Here is a 17,422-nt window from a genome sequence, read left to right as displayed (position 1 = left end):
GACGTATTTCGGCCGGAAGTCCCGGACCGAACTCAGTGCAGGGAGCTGGGCTCCTAGCATCATAGTTATGTACGATGCTAGGAGTCCCTGCCTCTCCGTGGAACTACTGTCCCGTACTGAAAACATGATTACAGTATGGGACAGTAGTCCTGCAGAGAGGAAGGGACTCCTAGCATCGTACATAACTATGATGCTAGGAGCCCGGCTCCCTGCACTGAGTTCGGTCCGGGACTTCCGGCCGAAATACTTCCGTCCATTACGGACGTTAATGTGCTCGTGTGAATCCAGCCTTAGCTGCTGCTGCTGTGGATTCCACTGTGAAGATCTCATGTTTAGCAAAACACTAATCCTGCCTATCAGTAACTCTGCAGTAATTCATCAGGGGCTCACAGAGTTAATATTAAGGAGGGTACCGGTCCCAACTTGGAACTAAAATATTTAAATATAATATTTTTAAAAAAAAATATATAAATAAAAACCAGGAAAATTCTAAAATAAAATATAAATACTAGAGTGTGATGGTATTAACCATTTAAATCTCATCCTTGTCCTATCCGAATTTATTACATATGTCAATGTAAAGTGCGCAAGCACTAGTGAACGAACTTTATGGATACAATTGTATCACTATCTTAAATTGCTAAAAAGTGAAATAAATCTCACATTAAAGGTTAGGCTCTAACCAAAAAATTCCCATTGGTATTTATCCAGTGAAACACATATATTACTCAAGGGAAAAATAACGTATATTTACTATTGCACAGTGAAAAACTTTTACAGAGAAAAAACGATTTGTTAAAAAAAAATTGTTTTGTATCACCATATTCTCACACCCATAACTTTTTTGTATTTTTAATTATTTTGCTTTTTTGGGGGGGGGGGACTGTAGTATATACTTTGTATATAAAAAAAATACTTTACCTGTTTTTGTGGTTTTTTTTTTTAGTCCCCCGAGGAGACTTAAACAAGCGATCATTTGGCCGCTGGTACCATACACTGCAATACTTATGTATTGCAGTGTATTCTATTTTTGACCTTCTCCATTAAGGGACTATTAGGGGCACGACAATGGCAGACCTACGAGCCCCCAGGTTGCCATGACAACCATCTGCACTCTGCAAACATGACAAGGGGGAGGGATGGGCTGATGGAAGGGGCTTTTCCTCCTCTTTCTAATTGTAATGGCAGGAAGGAGGTGAAGGGAAAGTGAGCCCTAATCTACCCACCGCCCAGTCCCTGCCTACTTGCAACGACCCGCCCTAGGCGACGAGGTACAACTGGGCGGCGGTCCATACGCTGTCTAAGTGCACAGGAAAACAAACAGGGAACATGCAAGGGAAGGGGCAGTAGCCACGGAACGCCACGAGGAAACGGAGCGGCGAACGGACAGTCAGGACCAGGACGAAGTGAGTACACCCAAGCGGGCAAGGAGACAGAAGCAAGCCAGGGGCAAAGCAAAGCAGGTCAAGCAGAACTGCAGCAAGGCAGAAGCACGGCAGAAGCAGGCTGGAGCAAGCAGCAGTGGGGCCAGGAATCCAAAAGAATTACAAGCACTGAGGGAGAGAACAGGGCAGGTAATAAAGGACAGGGGGCGGAGCTAACTCCGACAGACCAGGCCGCGATAGGCTCTCCCACTCCTGAGCCTGCCACCCTGGTTGGTGGGAGATGGTGTCAGTCGAACAGGTCTGGCCTCAGGAGTGGATTGATTAATCCCAGGAGTATACCTAGATGAAGTACCTGGCAGATCCCTAACAGTACTCCCCCTTTTATGAGGGGCCACCGGACCCTTACTAAGGGGACCCGGTTTAGTGGGGAAGAGAAGGTGGAACCTCCTGATCAATACCCCAGCGTGAACATCACGGGCAGGTACCCAAGTCCTCTCCTCCGGCCCGTATCCTCTCCAATGGACCAGGTACTGGAGGGAGCCCTGGACCATCCTACTGTCCATAATCTTGGCCACCTCGAATTCCACCCCCTCAGGGGTGAGAACGGGAACAGGAGGTATCCTCGAGGGGGACCAGGACGGGGAGCAGCGTTTAAGGAGGGAGGCATGGAAGACGTCATGTATGCGAAATGATGGGGGGAGCTCCAGACGGAAGGATACAGGGTTGAGGACTTCAATGATCTTATAAGGTCCAATAAATCGGGGAGCAAACTTCCTGGACGGGACCTTAAGGCGCAAGTTCCTGGACGACAACCAGACCAAATCCCCGACGACAAACCGGGGGTTAGCAGAACGTCTACTATCCGCCTGAATCTTTTGTGCGCTCTGGGACGCCTCTAGGTTCTTCTGAACCTGGGCCCAGACAGTGCACAGTTCCCGATGAACATCCTCTACCTCAGGATTATTGGAACAACCAGGGGAGACGGAGGAGAATCTTGGGTTAAACCCGAAATTACAGAAAAACGGGGAGACCCCTGACGAGTTACTGACCCGGTTATTCAAGGAAAATTCAGCAAGGGGAAGGAATGAGACCCAATCGAATTGACAGTCAGAGATGAAACACCTTAAATATTGTTCCAGGGATTGGTTGGTCCTTTCCGTTTGGCCATTAGTTTCGGGATGGAAGGCGGAGGAGAAGGACAGATCAATCTCCAACTTTTTACAAAAAGCTCTCCAAAATAAGGAAACAAATTGTACCCCTCTGTCAGAAACAATATTGACTGGGGCCCCATGGAGACGCAGGATGTGTTTCACAAACAAAGAAGCTAACGTCTTGGCGTTAGGTAGCTTCTTAAGGGGCACAAAGTGGCACATCTTGCTGAAGCGGTCGACTACCACCCACACCACCGACTTGCCCTGAGATGGAGGCAAATCGGTGATAAAATCCATGGAGATATGGGTCCAAGGTCTCTGGGGAATGGGCAAGGAACGTAGTAGGCCCGCAGGTCGGGACCTAGGGGTTTTGGACCTACCGCAAACCTCACAAGCGGCGACGTAAGCCCTAACGTCTTTAGGCAACCCAGGCCACCAATAGTTTCTGGTAATGAGGTGTTTGGTGCCCAAGATGCCAGGATGACCAGATAGAGCGGAGTCATGGTTTTCCCTGAGTACCCTCAGCCGGTATTGCAGGGGAACAAACAGTTTGTCCCCAGGGACGTTCCCGGGAGCTGCACCCTGATCAGCCGCGATATCAGAAGCTAAATCAGAATCCGTGGCAGAGACGATTATACCAGGGGGTAAAATACAAGCAGGATCCTTCTCAGAAGGAGGATTGGCCATGAAACTACGTGACAGAGCATCAGCCTTAATATTCTTGGACCCAGCCCTATAGGTAACCAAGAAATTCAATCTGGTAAAGAATAGTGCCCACCGAGCTTGTCTAGGATTAAGCCTCCGGGCCGATTCTAGGAAAACCAGATTCTTGTGATCCGTAAGGACCGTTACCTGGTGTCTGGCCCCCTCCAGGAAGTGCCGCCACTCCTCAAAAGCCCATTTAATGGCTAGAAGTTCGCGGTTGCCAATATCATAGTTACTCTCCGTGGGCGAAAACTTCCTAGAGAAGTAAGCACAGGGGCGGAGATGGGTGAGGGAGCTGGTACCCTGGGACAAGACGGCCCCCACTCCCACCTCGGAAGCGTCAACCTCCACAATAAATGGCTCCTCTTGGTTGGGCTGAATCAGCACGGGGGCCGAGATAAAGCACTTCTTGAGGGTCTCAAAGGCCTGGACGGCCTCAGGGGGCCAATGGAGGACATCAGCACCCTTGCGGGTGAGGTCCGTAAGAGGCTTAGCGACGACCGAGAAGTTGGCAATAAATCTCCTGTAATAGTTGGCGAACCCTAAAAAACACTGTAATGCCTTAAGGGAGGCAGGTTGGACCCATTCCGCCACAGCCTGAACCTTGGCAGGGTCCATGCGGAATTCATGAGGAGTGAGGATTTGCCCTAAAAATGGTATCTCCTGTACCCCAAAGACACATTTTTCAGTCTTAGCAAACAGATTATTCTCCCGAAGGACCTGTAGCACCTTCCTGACATGCTCCACGTGGGAGGACCAGTCCTTGGAAAACACCAGTATGTCATCAAGGTACACAACAAGAAAATTACCCAGGTACTCTCTCAGGATTTCATTAATAAAATTCTGGAAGACAGCAGGGGCATTACACAACCCAAAGGGCATGACCAGGTATTCGAAATGACCCTCGGGTGTGTTGAACGCAGTTTTCCACTCATCCCCCTCTTTGATGCGGATAAGGTTATATGCCCCCCGTAGATCGAACTTAGAAAACCATTGGGCTCCCTGAACCTGATTAAAAAGATCCGGAATCAAAGGAAGTGGGTACTGGTTCCTTACGGTGACCTTATTCAGGTTACGATAATCAATGCACGGCCTAAGACCACCATCCTTCTTCCCCACGAAGAAGAAGCCAGCACCTACAGGAGAAGTCGAGGGGCGAATGAAACCCTTGGCCAGGCATTCTTGGATATACACCCTCATGGCTTCACGTTCAGGACATGAAAGATTAAATATCCTACCCTTAGGAAGCTTGGCACCAGGCACCAAATCGATAGCGCAATCGTAATCTCTATGGGGGGGCAACACCTCGGAGGCCTCCTTAGAAAACACATCGGCGAAGTCCTGAACAAACTCAGGAAGCGTGTTTACCTCCTCCCGGGGAGAAATAGAGTTAACAGAAAGACATGACATAAGACATTCATTACCCCATTTGGTGAGATCCCCAGTATTCCAATCAAACGTGGGATTATGCAACTGCAACCAGGGAAGGCCTAAAACCAGATCAGACGATAATCCCTGCATCACCAGTACAGAGCACTGCTCCAAATGCATGGAGCCAACCAGGAGTTCAAAAACAGGAGTATGCTGAGTAAAATAACCATTAGCAAGGGGAGTTGAGTCGATTCCTACTATAGGGATAGGATAAGGTAAATCAATACAAGGCATCTTTAGAGACATAGCAAATTCCACAGACATGATATTAGCAGATGACCCTGAATCCACGAAAGCACTGCCCGTGGCAGCCCGGCCAGCAAACGAGACATGAAAGGGAAGCAAAATTTTATTGCGTTTCACATTAACGGGAAATACCTGTGCGCCCAAGTGACCTCCCCGATGATCACTTAGGCGCGGAAGTTTTCCGGCTTCTTATTCTTGCGCCTGGGACAGGTGTTCAGTAGATGCTTGTCGTCCCCACAGTAGAAGCAGAGACCATTCATTCTGCGAAACTCCCTACGTTGTCGAGGGGACATGGAGGCCCCGAGTTGCATAGGTACCTCCGAGTCCTCCGTGGAGGGGCGAGGAGACGGGACCTCGGGGGGGATCGCAGAAAAGTCAGAGGGGAGCACACTGAAGCGTTCTAGCTGACGTTCCCTGAGACGTCGGTCAAGTCGTACTGCTAGGGCCATAACCTGGTCAAGGGAGTCAGACGAGGGGTAGCTAACCAGCAGATCCTTCAGGGCGTCAGATAATCCTAACCTAAACTGGCACCTTAGGGCCGGATCGTTCCACTGAGAAGCTACGCACCACTTCCTAAAATCAGAACAGTATTCCTCAACCGGTCTCCTACCCTGACGTAAGGTCACCAGCTGACTCTCGGCTAAAGCAGTCCTGTCAGTCTCGTCGTAAATGAGTCCGAGGGCAGAGAAAAAACGATCAACAGAGGAAAGTTCAGGGGCGTCAGGAGCCAAGGAGAAGGCCCACTCTTGGGGCCCTTCCTGGAGTCGGGATATGATGATACCCACCCGCTGGTTCTCGGAACCTGAGGAGTGGGGCTTTAGGCGGAAATAGTCTGCAACTCTCCCGGAAGGAGAGAAACGTCTTACGGTCCCCTGAGAACCGGTCAGGTAACTTGAGGTCGGGTTCTAGAGGTGAGGTGAGGGGTACTACTAAAGCAGCGTCACCCTGATTGACCCTTTGGGCCAGGGCCTGGACCTGTAGGGAGAGGCCCTGCATCTGCTGGGTCAGGGTCTCAAGGGGGTCCATGATAGCGTCAGCGTAGGAGAAATGGTAGACTAGGTAAGGGCTTGTAATTATGTAATGGCAGGAAGGAGGTGAAGGGAAAGTGAGCCCTAATCTACCCACCGCCCTGTCCCTGCCTACTTGCAACGACCCGCCCTAGGCGACGAGGTACAACTGGGCGGCGGTCCCTACGCTGTCTAAGTGCACAGGAAAACAAACAGGGAACATGCAAGGGAAGGGGCAGTAGCCACGGAACGCCACGAGGAAACGGAGCGGCGAACGGACAGTCAGGACCAGGACGAAGTGAGTACACCCAAGCGGGCAAGGAGACAGAAGCAAGCCAGGGGCAAAGCAAAGCAGGTCAAGCAGAACTGCAGCAAGGCAGAAGCACGGCAGAAGCAGGCTGGAGCAAGCAGCAGTGGGGCCAGGAATCCAAAAGAATTACAAGCACTGAGGGAGAGAACAGGTCAGGTAATAAAGGACAGGGGGCGGAGCTAAATCCGACAGACCAGGCCGCGATAGGCTCTCCCACTCCTGAGCCTGCCACCCTGGTTGGTGGGAGATGGTGTCAGTCGAACAGGTCTGGCCTCAGGTGTGGATTGATTAATCCCAGGAGTATACCTAGATGAAGTACCTGGCAGATCCCTAACACTAATGACTTAGATGCCGCGGTCGCTATTGACGGCATCATCTAAGTGGTTAAACCGACGAAATTGGAGTTATCTCCATTTATGGCTACTACAGTGAAGTGTCGGCTGTAACATAAAGCAAATACCGGTTAAGTATGGAGCGGCCTCAGCCCATGAGCCTGCTCCATGCTCAACTCTCCTGCCTATGATGTGTTTGTCAAATGTCGTGAAGAGGTTAAACAAAGTGAAGTTATTCCTTGCTTTTTTATTTTTACAAGGATCCATAACAGGAATGTACAAATGTATGCCATATGTTTTAATAAATCCCCACATTGCATTTTATTGTGTAAAAAGATATAGTAGTAGATAGAGGTCTTTGTAGTGCCAAATAGCATACTCCAATGAGGGGCAAAAAAGTATAGAAGGATCTCAAATCAATTGAACAGTAGTAATATAAAAATTATCAATGGAAATGCAAAGTGACTCACTAGATATGAGGCGGAAGATAACCTTAAAGGGTAACGAAACTTTCAACAAACTTTCAACTTTCATAGTGACATGTCAGAAGTTTTGATCGGTGGGGGTTTGAGCACGGAGACCCCCAACAATCATTTCTGATCAGCTTTTCTTGGAAAACCGAGTAGTTGGTGTACGGGCTCAAAGACCTTCTATCGAGTCTGTACACTGTTACATCGGCTTTCCGAGAAAAGTCGATCAGGAACCAAGCGGCTCAGCGCTCACCCGAGCGATCGGTGGGGGTGAATTGTATTTGTGTAATCGCTGCTTTTTTGTTGCAGGTTTTCCCCATTGAATTCAATGGGCAGTTAAAACCCGCAACAAATAACAGATGTTGTGATTTTTGCTGCGGAAAAGCGGGGATTCCGCCGCAAAAATCGCAACTCATACAAAAAAAATTAGACTTACCCAGAATTCTGTGCTTCTTCGTACAGGCCGGCCTCCTGGGATGACATTTCATCCCATGTGACTGCTGCATCAAATCACAGGCTGCAGCCAATCACAGGCTGCATCCCAGTAGGCCGGCCTGCAGGACGGCAGAGGGACGCGTCACCATGACTTCGGAATTATGAAAAAAAAATGTATGTGCAGTTTTCCACAGCGGACATTCCAACTGAAAAACGGCACAATTTGGTGCAGCTTTTTGGCTTTAAATCCCTGCGGCACCCCGGGCGAATACACGCTGTGCTTTTATGCAGCGTATCCACCCTGTGTGAACATAGCCTTAGGATATACTCATCACCTTGATCTGGGATTGCCTGTAGTAAAATCCAAAATTCCAATGAAGGAACCGTGACATCCCTGGATAAGGCCGGGTTTACACGAGCGTGTGCGTTTTGCGCATGCAAAAAATGCGGCGTTTTGCGTGTGCAAAAGGCACTTAACAGCTCCGTGTGTCATCAGCGTATGATGCGTGGCTGCGTGATTTTCACGTGGTGCTTTTCTGTTTTCATTCATCCTTTTCACTGCTGTTGCGCGAATCACGCGCGTCCCACGGAAGTGCTTCCGTGTGACATGCGTGGTTTTCACGCACCCATTGACTTCAATGGGTGCGTGATGCGCGAACAGCGCACAAATATAGGACATGTCGTGAGTTTTTCGCAGCGGACTCACGCTGCGTAAAAATCACGCACCTGTCTGCACTGCCCCATAGACTAATATAGGTCCGTGCGACGCACGTCAAAATCACGCGCGTTGCACGGACGTATAACACGCTCGTGTAAATGACCCCTAACAGTAGTCAGGTTTTATTGGATTTTTCCTCATTGCCTTTCGGGGAAACAAAGCACTGAATCACCTTCATCAGGACTACCGTATATAGCGACTATATTGTTTTACATAATAGGAGACAATGTAGGTGATTTTGGGGAAACAAAGCACTCAATCCCCTTTATCAAGAGTACTTTGTTTCCCCGAAACGCATTGAGGCAAAATACCTGCATTAAAACCTGACTACTAATATCCAAGGATTTCACGGATCCTTCATTGAAATTTGATTTATTACTACGAGTAACCCTGGATCGAGAGTGTGAGTGTATTTTCCCCGTCATACCGTGTGAGTCACTTCGAATTTCCATTGAGAGTTTTATTACTACTGTAATACTGGACTGTTCTACTGCGCCTTCTATACTTTTATTGTCCCTGATTGTGCTCTATGGGCAGTTTCTCAGTTCCTTGGCTGATTTGCTTTTGGAAACCTGCACATCTAATGAAGCGAGTTGATTTGGTCCGCATATACATCCTCATGCTGTGACTCCACGTTGGGAAAAATAAATGTTGTCCTTTGAGGATAATCGTGTAGTTTCAACTGACACCCCATCCATGTGAGTTGCCTTTAAATTTATATGTTATTATTTATGCCAACCAGAAACCTACCGTTATAAAGAACTGTTACATTTTCTAGGCGTCATTACGAAGATCCTGTTTTCTTTGTATTTGCTAAATAGCATAGTGAGCTAGGTTAGGCACATCTCATTATTTGAATCTATTCAGCGTATGCACAGGGAAAGCTCAAGGTGCATACACCAAATTTATCCATAGGGCCCCATGTACTAGGCATGTGCTATGAAAGTGTACTTTTGCATATGCTTGGCCAGTATGCATCGGCATATCTTTTTTTATTATTTTTTTTACTGTAAAATCTGCTTATTTTATCCTAACTTTTTCAAATTCTATCTTTATTTTCTGAGTTTCTGAGCATAAAACAAATAAAGACCAACAAAGGCATACACCATGAATAAACAAGCACAAAGTGTAAGCATTCTTAGGAAGCTAGGAAACAGTCCATCCTGAAGAAGAAGCATTTACTCATATAAGCAGAACAAGCCTATAAAGAAAAGTAGAAGCAGATTTGAGGCTACGATACAGACCTAGACAGGATGGGATATACCGTAGGTCCTAGAACAAATCATAAAAAAGGGAAATTATAAGCAGTGTGATATTTACAGCAAGGCAAGCGTAATCTCGCGAGATTACGATGTAACCTGTCATTTAAAACGAGATTACGCTTGCCTTGCTGTAAATGACACACAGACGCTACAGAAGTGACAGGATTCTGAATAGACATCACGTCCTGGCTGGAGGTAATGTATATTCACTGCCAGGACACTTGAGTAACGTTATAGTGTGTTTATGTGGCTGCACATAGCGATATAGCTATATCGCTATCTGCAGTGTAAATGAATGGAGAGAAGTGTATGACGCTGATTGGTCACTGATTGGTAAGCGTCATACACTTCTCTCCACAACGCCCACTTGGTCAAAAAGTAAAACACGCCCAGTTGTCCATTAAGAACGTCATTAGCATAAAGCTAAAATAGGTCATAACTCTGTCAAAAATGATTGTTTTTCTAAATAAAAACCACTGCTGTTATCTACATTACAGCGCCGATCACATTATGTACAAGATAGGCCACTTATAATGTGGTGACAGAGCCTCTTTAAAGACATAGTTTTATGTTGCCACAACTCAGAGTTTATATAGTCCCAGAGAACCGCTTTAAAGTGGAAATCAGTAAGCACTATGGCTTACCTGACATAGAAATGTAAGATGACCAGCTTTTTTTTTCTTCTACCTGATGTTATTTATGCCATCTTAGAAAAGTGTCAATAAAAAAAAATATTTGAGGAAGCATAATAAAGGCCTGGAAATTCTGTGAAAAACCCATCAAGAGAAAAAAAAAAGTAGTCCCACATTGTCTTTGTGTAGTCTTTTATTTTATTTGCACCTACTTTTAGCTTATCTAGTGGTGCCTATGCTTGTTCATTTTATTTAATAGTGTTGTCCGGGCAGGGGGCGGAGGTGGGGGCGGCTTTTCATACTGATGATCTATCTACAGGATAGGTCATTAGTATATGATCGGTGGGGGTATGACACCCTGACCCCACACCAATCAGCTGTTCCAGCAGTTATGAAGTTTTGCAGTGGTTGGTGCCGAAAGCAGATGGCTTAGTGAACTACATAGTATACTGCAGCTCTGCTCCTCTTCACTTGAATAGGAGCAGTGTTGCAGTTCTGCAGCACGGCCTCTATACAGTGGTTGGAGCCATCTGCTTCCGGCACCTAGAGTCAGAACTGCAACACTTCTTAACTTTCTGGAGGCAGCCTGAACAGCTGATCGGTGCATGGCCTGGGTGTCGGACCCCCACCAATCATACATGGATGACCTATCCTGTGGATAGGTCCATCAGTATGAAAAACCGCCCCCTGTCTGAACAAGCCCTTTAACAATGGACAGACACTGAGTAGTGACATGCAGTAGATAAGGAGACTTGTGCAAGCATTCCATTAGTGTTCTGCTTCACATATATGTATATCAATTGCTAATATTTAAGGATTATTCCAATCTCAGACATTTATAGCATAGCCACAAAATATGACATAAATGTCTGACAGATGCGGGTCCCAGCACCACTTGCTCGGCTGTTTCCGTAACTCCCTTAGAACAGAATGAGAGAGATGCACACATTGGGGCAGATATAGTATTTAAAATGCGCCAGAATTCTGGCTCAATGGTACTCCTTTGTGAAAAAGAATCATCACCGTAGGTCTCATGCACATCATCGCGTGGATTTTGGCCCATGATAGAGTGTGAAAAACAGGACTATGCATTGTATTGTAGCCTCTTAGTTCTGAGTGAAGTTCCGTTTCACTGAATCATGTTTTCCTGTAGGAGCACCGAATTCAGTGCGTCTACCGAAGAACTCGGTCCGGTATACGGTGTGCAATGGAGCATGCAGCATTTTTTTATGCATATTCTGGATGCATTTACGACCATATTTTCATACAGCCCCATTGAAATGCAGTTACACTTTCTTTGGGATCTGTGTGATACAGATCACAAATATGCTCATATGAATGAGGCGTTAAAGTGGATCTGTCATCAAAGTATTTGGTTTTCTTTAAGGGCAGTGTATTATAATGACCAATCCGCTGGGCTATTATATTAAACGGCACAAAAAAATATTGTGCCGTTTGGTGAATAACCTTTAAGAAAGAATGTATCTATTTTGCAGAGTATTATAGGGACATATCCGCTTTAATGAAAAAAATGTGTTGTTTTTTTTTATTTTTATATGGGATATGGATACTTTTGTACGCTGCACTATGACCATCTCAAACCAAAAAAAAACGTTAAGCCACTCTGCCAAAAATATAACAAAACGACAGAATCGTTCTGTGACCTCTGTAAAGCTGGGTGCCCACTATTGGGACTTATATCAACACCTGTGTCTATTTAGCAATGAATTTTAATACAGATTGCAGTGATTTGAAAGAAAAAAACCTTCTCTTAAATGCCTTACAATTGTGAGAGTATTTTTAGAACACACAAATAGGGAAATAAACAACTTCAGTAAAATGATTTAAATAACAAATAACTTTTCTCTATAAAGAGCTTGTCTCCTTGAGAACAATGAGCTAGCAAGGAGACAGTTTATTCCTACTTCTACTATTAAAGCAGTTTACAATATGGAAGGGTGAGATGTCATGAATAATTAAAGCAAATCACAGAGTAATCTTCCATGGAAACATCTGATTTCTGAAACCATCTTAGTTTCCTACTGCCTAACAATGCAAACTATGATGTGACATTCAAGATTGTAGCCAAATATGTGCACTCTCTCTTCCTTCTCAGTCTCTATATAAATAATTTTGAACATGTATATTATCAAATGGTTATTCATGATATCACTGTGAAAAGGAGAGACAATGACAGTCTCCCTCATTCATGAGTATTTTATGATGATGTTGTCAGTCTAATGTACAATAGCTTAGAGACTGCTCAAAAATATCCTGCAAGAAAATATTAACGACAGCAACTTCCTAGCATAGTTCTTCAGCAATCATAACAAGAAAAACAATGCACATTTTCAAGTGATGGTGTTTGTTATATAATGAATGCTATGCTACCTCTTTCTCAACAAAATAAAGGATATTTGTCACCAGGCACTTTGATGCAAGATCTCCTTGTGCATGTTCCAGGTTCCCTTAAAGTAACCATCCGGTTCTGGGACAACATTTTAAATATGATGGGGTATATGGAGTGATATTACCTGTTGGTCCATCAGATGTGCCCACTGCCCTGAATCCGCTATTTTACGGTCCCTTCTGTGCTGTCCCAAAATGGCTGCAGCACTTTTTAGACTACGAGTCTGAGACACTCCTACTGTTCTTTGATTGGTTAGAGCTGCTCACATGAGCAGTTCTGTCCAATCCGTGAGCAGAGGGAGTGTCTTAGACTCAGTCTGAGAAGTGCTGTGGCCATTGTGAGGCAACTCAGAGGGCAGATACACAGCATAGGATGGCAACTGGAAGGCACCAGGTAATATTACTCCACTAATATATTGCAGTATATTGTGTTTTTTACCGGCTCCTATTAAGCCTTGCCTCTTAATACAAGCACAAAGATGGCAGACCTGGGGGCCTTCAATAGGTGAGTCATGAATAATTTGTTGCTAAATTTGTAATATTACCACACAAAAATAAATTGCCTTATATTTCTCCAGGGTCGTAGAAAGGGGAGCAGGCAGGGCATGTGCCCTGGGCACAAATAAGAAGGACGGAAGGGGGGTGCAAGGCCGGGCAGCATGGGTAGAGGTGGGATACGACCGGTTCGCCCCGGTTCTCCTGAATCGGTTGTTAAAATTACAGCCGGTTCGCACAATCGGGGTGAAGCGGGAAACCCAGTACTGAGCTTTGTTCTGGTGCTGTATATATGTATTGAGCTTGGTTCTGGAGTTATATACATCATAACAACCAAGCTCAATACATATATACAGCACAAAAAAGAAGCTCAGAACATATATACTGTAACGTCCACAGCCGCAGACCATCGTCCTTACGCGGCTATGGACAAGTGAGTGTTGTGTGGCATCTCCCTCCTGAGAGACGCCAGCACTCACTTCCGCATCGCTGCACTAGTTCCCATAGGGTGCGCGTGCACGCTTGCGCCCAGTCTTAAAAAGCCAGTACACACACAGGAGGAAAATCTGTAATTAGTCCATGATCACCATGGACTATAAAAAGGGCTCAGCCCTTTCATTCATTGCCTGAGCGTTGTTGTGTTTACCCGTGTTAGACTTGCAAATGGTCTGTAAAGGATCTGCCAGGCACAGCTTCGGGGTTAACGCCCATAGGTAATCAGTCGGCACCTGAGTCTATGTCTCTGAGACTGACTCCAGCTTCCACCACTCAGGCTGGCAGGCTTAGGAGTGGGAGAGCCTATCGCAGCCTGGCCAGACGGAGCTAGCTCCCGCCCTCGGTCTATTTATACCTGCCTTTCCTGTTCCTCCTTGCTTGTGATTCTTCTCGTGTGGTTTCCTGGCCCAGCTACAGCTCCTGACTATTTGATCCTGCTCCATACTGACTCTGGCTTTCTGACTACTCTCCTGCTCTGCGTTTGGTACCTCGTACACTCCTGGTTTGACTCGGCTCGTTCACCTCTCTTGTTGCTCACGGTGTTGCCGTGGGCAACTGCCCCATTTCCCTTAGCTTTGTGTACCCTTGTCTGTTTGTCTCGTGCACTTACTGAGCGTAGGGACCGCCGCCCAGTTGTACCCCGTCGCCTAGGGCGGGTCGTTGCAAGTAGGCAGGGACAGAGTGGCGGGTAGATTAGGGCTCACTTGTCCATTTCCCTACCCCTATCGTTACATAATCACAAGCCCATTACCTAGTCTACCCTGGTCCCTGTCTCTGCTATGGACCCCCTTGAGACCCTGGCCCAGAAAATGCAGGGTCTCTCCCTACAGGTCCAGGCCCTGGCTCAGAGGGTCAACCAGCCTGACGCTACCATGGTAGTGCCCCTCACCTCACCTCTTGAACCCCACCTCAAGTTGCCTGACCGGTTCTCAGGGGACCGGAGCACTTTTCTTTCCTTTCGGGAGAGTTGTAGGCTCTACTTTCGTTTAAAGCCTCACTCCTCAGGTTCTGAGAGCCAGCGGGTGGGTATAATTATGTCCCGGCTCCAGGAAGGGCCCCAAGAGTGGGCCTTCTCCTTGGCTTCTGACGCCCCTGAACTTTCCTCCGTTGATTGTTTCTTTTCTGCTCTCAGACTCATTTATGACGAGACTGACTGGACTGCCTTTGCCGAGAGTCAGCTGGTGACCTTACGTCAGGGTAAGAGACCTGTTGAGTATTGTTCTGACTTTAGGAAGTGGTGCGTAGCTTCTCGGTGGAATGACCCTGCCTTAAGGTGCCAGTTTAGGTTGGGTCTGTCGAACGCCTGAAAGACCTGCTAGTTAGCTATCCCTCTTCTGACTCCCTAGACGAGGTTATGGCTTTAGCGGTACGACTTGACCGACGTCTCAGGGAACGACTACTTGAACGTTTTTGTGTTTTCCCCTCTGACTCCCCCATGATGCCTCCGGAGGTCCCGTTGCTTCGCTCTTCCACGGAAGACTCGGAGGTACCTATGCAACTCGGGGCCTCCGTGTCCCCTCGACAACGTAGAGAGTTCCGCAGGAAGAATGGTCTCTGCTTCTATTGTGGGGATGACAAGCATCAAGTGAACACCTGTCCTAGGCGTAAGAATAAGCAGCCGGAAAACTTCCGCGCCTAAGTGATCATCAGGGAGGTCACTTGGGCGCACAGGTATTTCCCGTAAATATGAAACGTAATAAAATCTTGCTTCCCTTTCAGGTCTCTTTTGGTGGTAATATACTAAAAGTAGAGTGAAAAAACACGGCGCCACATGTGTGTATCAATTGTGAATTTGATGGGCAAAAGATCGTAACTGCTCACCTGTAAAGTTGAAAGTAATCTGAGAGTACAAAGCTGCTGCCGATCCCAACGCAAAACTCCAAAGAGATGCCAAAATTAATTGATAAAGAATAAAAAACGGGATACTGAGGCGCTGCTTGATAAAGAGTTAATACATTTAATTAAGGTAGTATAAATAGACAATTGCTACGCGTTTCAACGCCGGACTGGTGTCTTCCTCTTTTGGTGGTAGGTCTGCTACTGGCAGTGCCTTCGTGGATTCAGGGTCTTCTGCTAATATCATGTCTGTGGAATTTGCTATGTCTCTAGGTATGCCTTTGATCGATTTGCCTAAACCTGTCCCGGTAGTGGGTATCGACTCCACTCCTCTTGCTAATGGTTATTTTACACAGCATACCCCTGTTTTTGAACTCCTTGTTGGCTCCATGCATTTGGAGCAGTGCTCTGTACTGTTGATGCAGGGATTATCGTCCGATTTGGTTTTAGGCCTTCCCTGGTTGCAGTTGCATAATCCCACGTTTGACTGGAATACTGGGGAGCTTACCAAATGGGGTAATGAATGCTTGACGTCATGTTTTGCTGTTAATTCCATTTCTCCCCCTGAGGAGGTGAACACGCTACCTGAGTTTGTGCAGGACTTCGCTGATGTTTTCTCTAAGGAAGCCTCCGAAGTGTTACCTCCTCATAGAGAATACGATTGCGCTATCGAATTGGTACCAGGAGCTAAGCTCCCTAAGGGTAGGATATTTAATCTTTCTTGTCCCGAACGTGAAGCCATGAGAGAGTATATCCAGGAATGCCTGGCCAAGGGTTACATGCGCCCCTCTACTTCTCCGGTAGGTGCTGGCTTCTTCTTCGTAGGGAAGAAGGATGGTGGTCTTAGGCCGTGCATTGACTACCGTAACTTGAATAAGGTCACAGTAAGAAACCAGTATCCCCTTCCTTTGATTCCTGATCTCTTTAATCAGGTTCAGGGGGCCCAATGGTTCTCTACGTTTGATCTACGGGGGGGCGTATAACCTTATCCGCATCAAAGAGGGGGATGAGTGGAAGACTGCGTTTAAGACGCCCGAAGGTCATTTCGAATACCTCGTCATGCCCTTTGGGTTGTGTAATGCTCCTGCGGTCTTCCAGAATTTCATAAATGAAATTTTAAGGGATTACCTGGGGGTATTTCTTGTAGTGTACCTTGATGACATACTGGTGTTTTCCAAGGACTGGTCCTCCCACATTGAGCATGTCAGGAAGGTGCTCCAGGTCCTTCGGGAAAACAAACTGTTTGTGAAAACCGAAAAATGTGTGTTTGGGGTACAGGAGATACCATTTTTGGGTCAAATCCTCACTCCTCATGAATTCCGCATTGGACCCCGCCAAGGTCCAGGCTGTGGCGGAATGGGTCCAACCTGCCTCCCTGAAGGCGTTACAGTGTTTCTTGGGGTTCGCTAATTATTACAGGAGATTTATTGCTAACTTCTCGGTCATCGCTAAGCCTCTTACGGACCTCACTCGCAAAGGTGCTGATCTCCTCCACTGGCCTCCTGAGGCTGTCCAGGCTTTTGAGGTCCTTAAGAAGTGCTTTATCTCGGCCCCGGTGCTGGTTCAGCCCAACCAAATGGAGCCATTTATCGTGGAAGTTGACGCATCCGAGGTGGGAGTGGGGGCTGTCTTGTCCCAGGGTACCAGGTCCCACACCCATCTCCGTCCCTGTGCCTACTTCTCCAGGAAGTTTTCGCCCACTGAGAGTAACTATGATATTGGCAACCGCGAACTCTTAGCCATTAAATGGGCATTTGAAAAGTGGCGCCACTTCCTGGAGGGGGCTAGGCACCAGGTAACGGTCCTTACCGACCACAAGAATCAGGTTTTCCTACAATCTGCCCGGAGGCTTAACCCGAGACAAGCTCGATGGGCGCTATTTTTTACCAGATTAAAATTTTTGGTTACCTATAGGGCTGGGTCTAAAAATATTAAGGCCGATGCACTGTCGCGTAGCTTCATGGCCAGCCCCCCTTCGGAGGAAGATCCTGCTTGTATTTTGCCTCCTGGTATAATCATTTCTTCTATTGATTCTGATTTAGTCTCAGAAATTGCGGCTGATCAAGGTTCAGCTCCCGGGAACCTTCCTGAGGACAAGCTGTT

The sequence above is a fragment of the Rhinoderma darwinii genome, chromosome 4 (assembly GCF_050947455.1).
Source record: "Rhinoderma darwinii isolate aRhiDar2 chromosome 4, aRhiDar2.hap1, whole genome shotgun sequence".
Lineage (NCBI taxonomy): Eukaryota > Metazoa > Chordata > Amphibia > Anura > Rhinodermatidae > Rhinoderma > Rhinoderma darwinii.
This window is presented reverse-complemented; position numbering follows the sequence as displayed.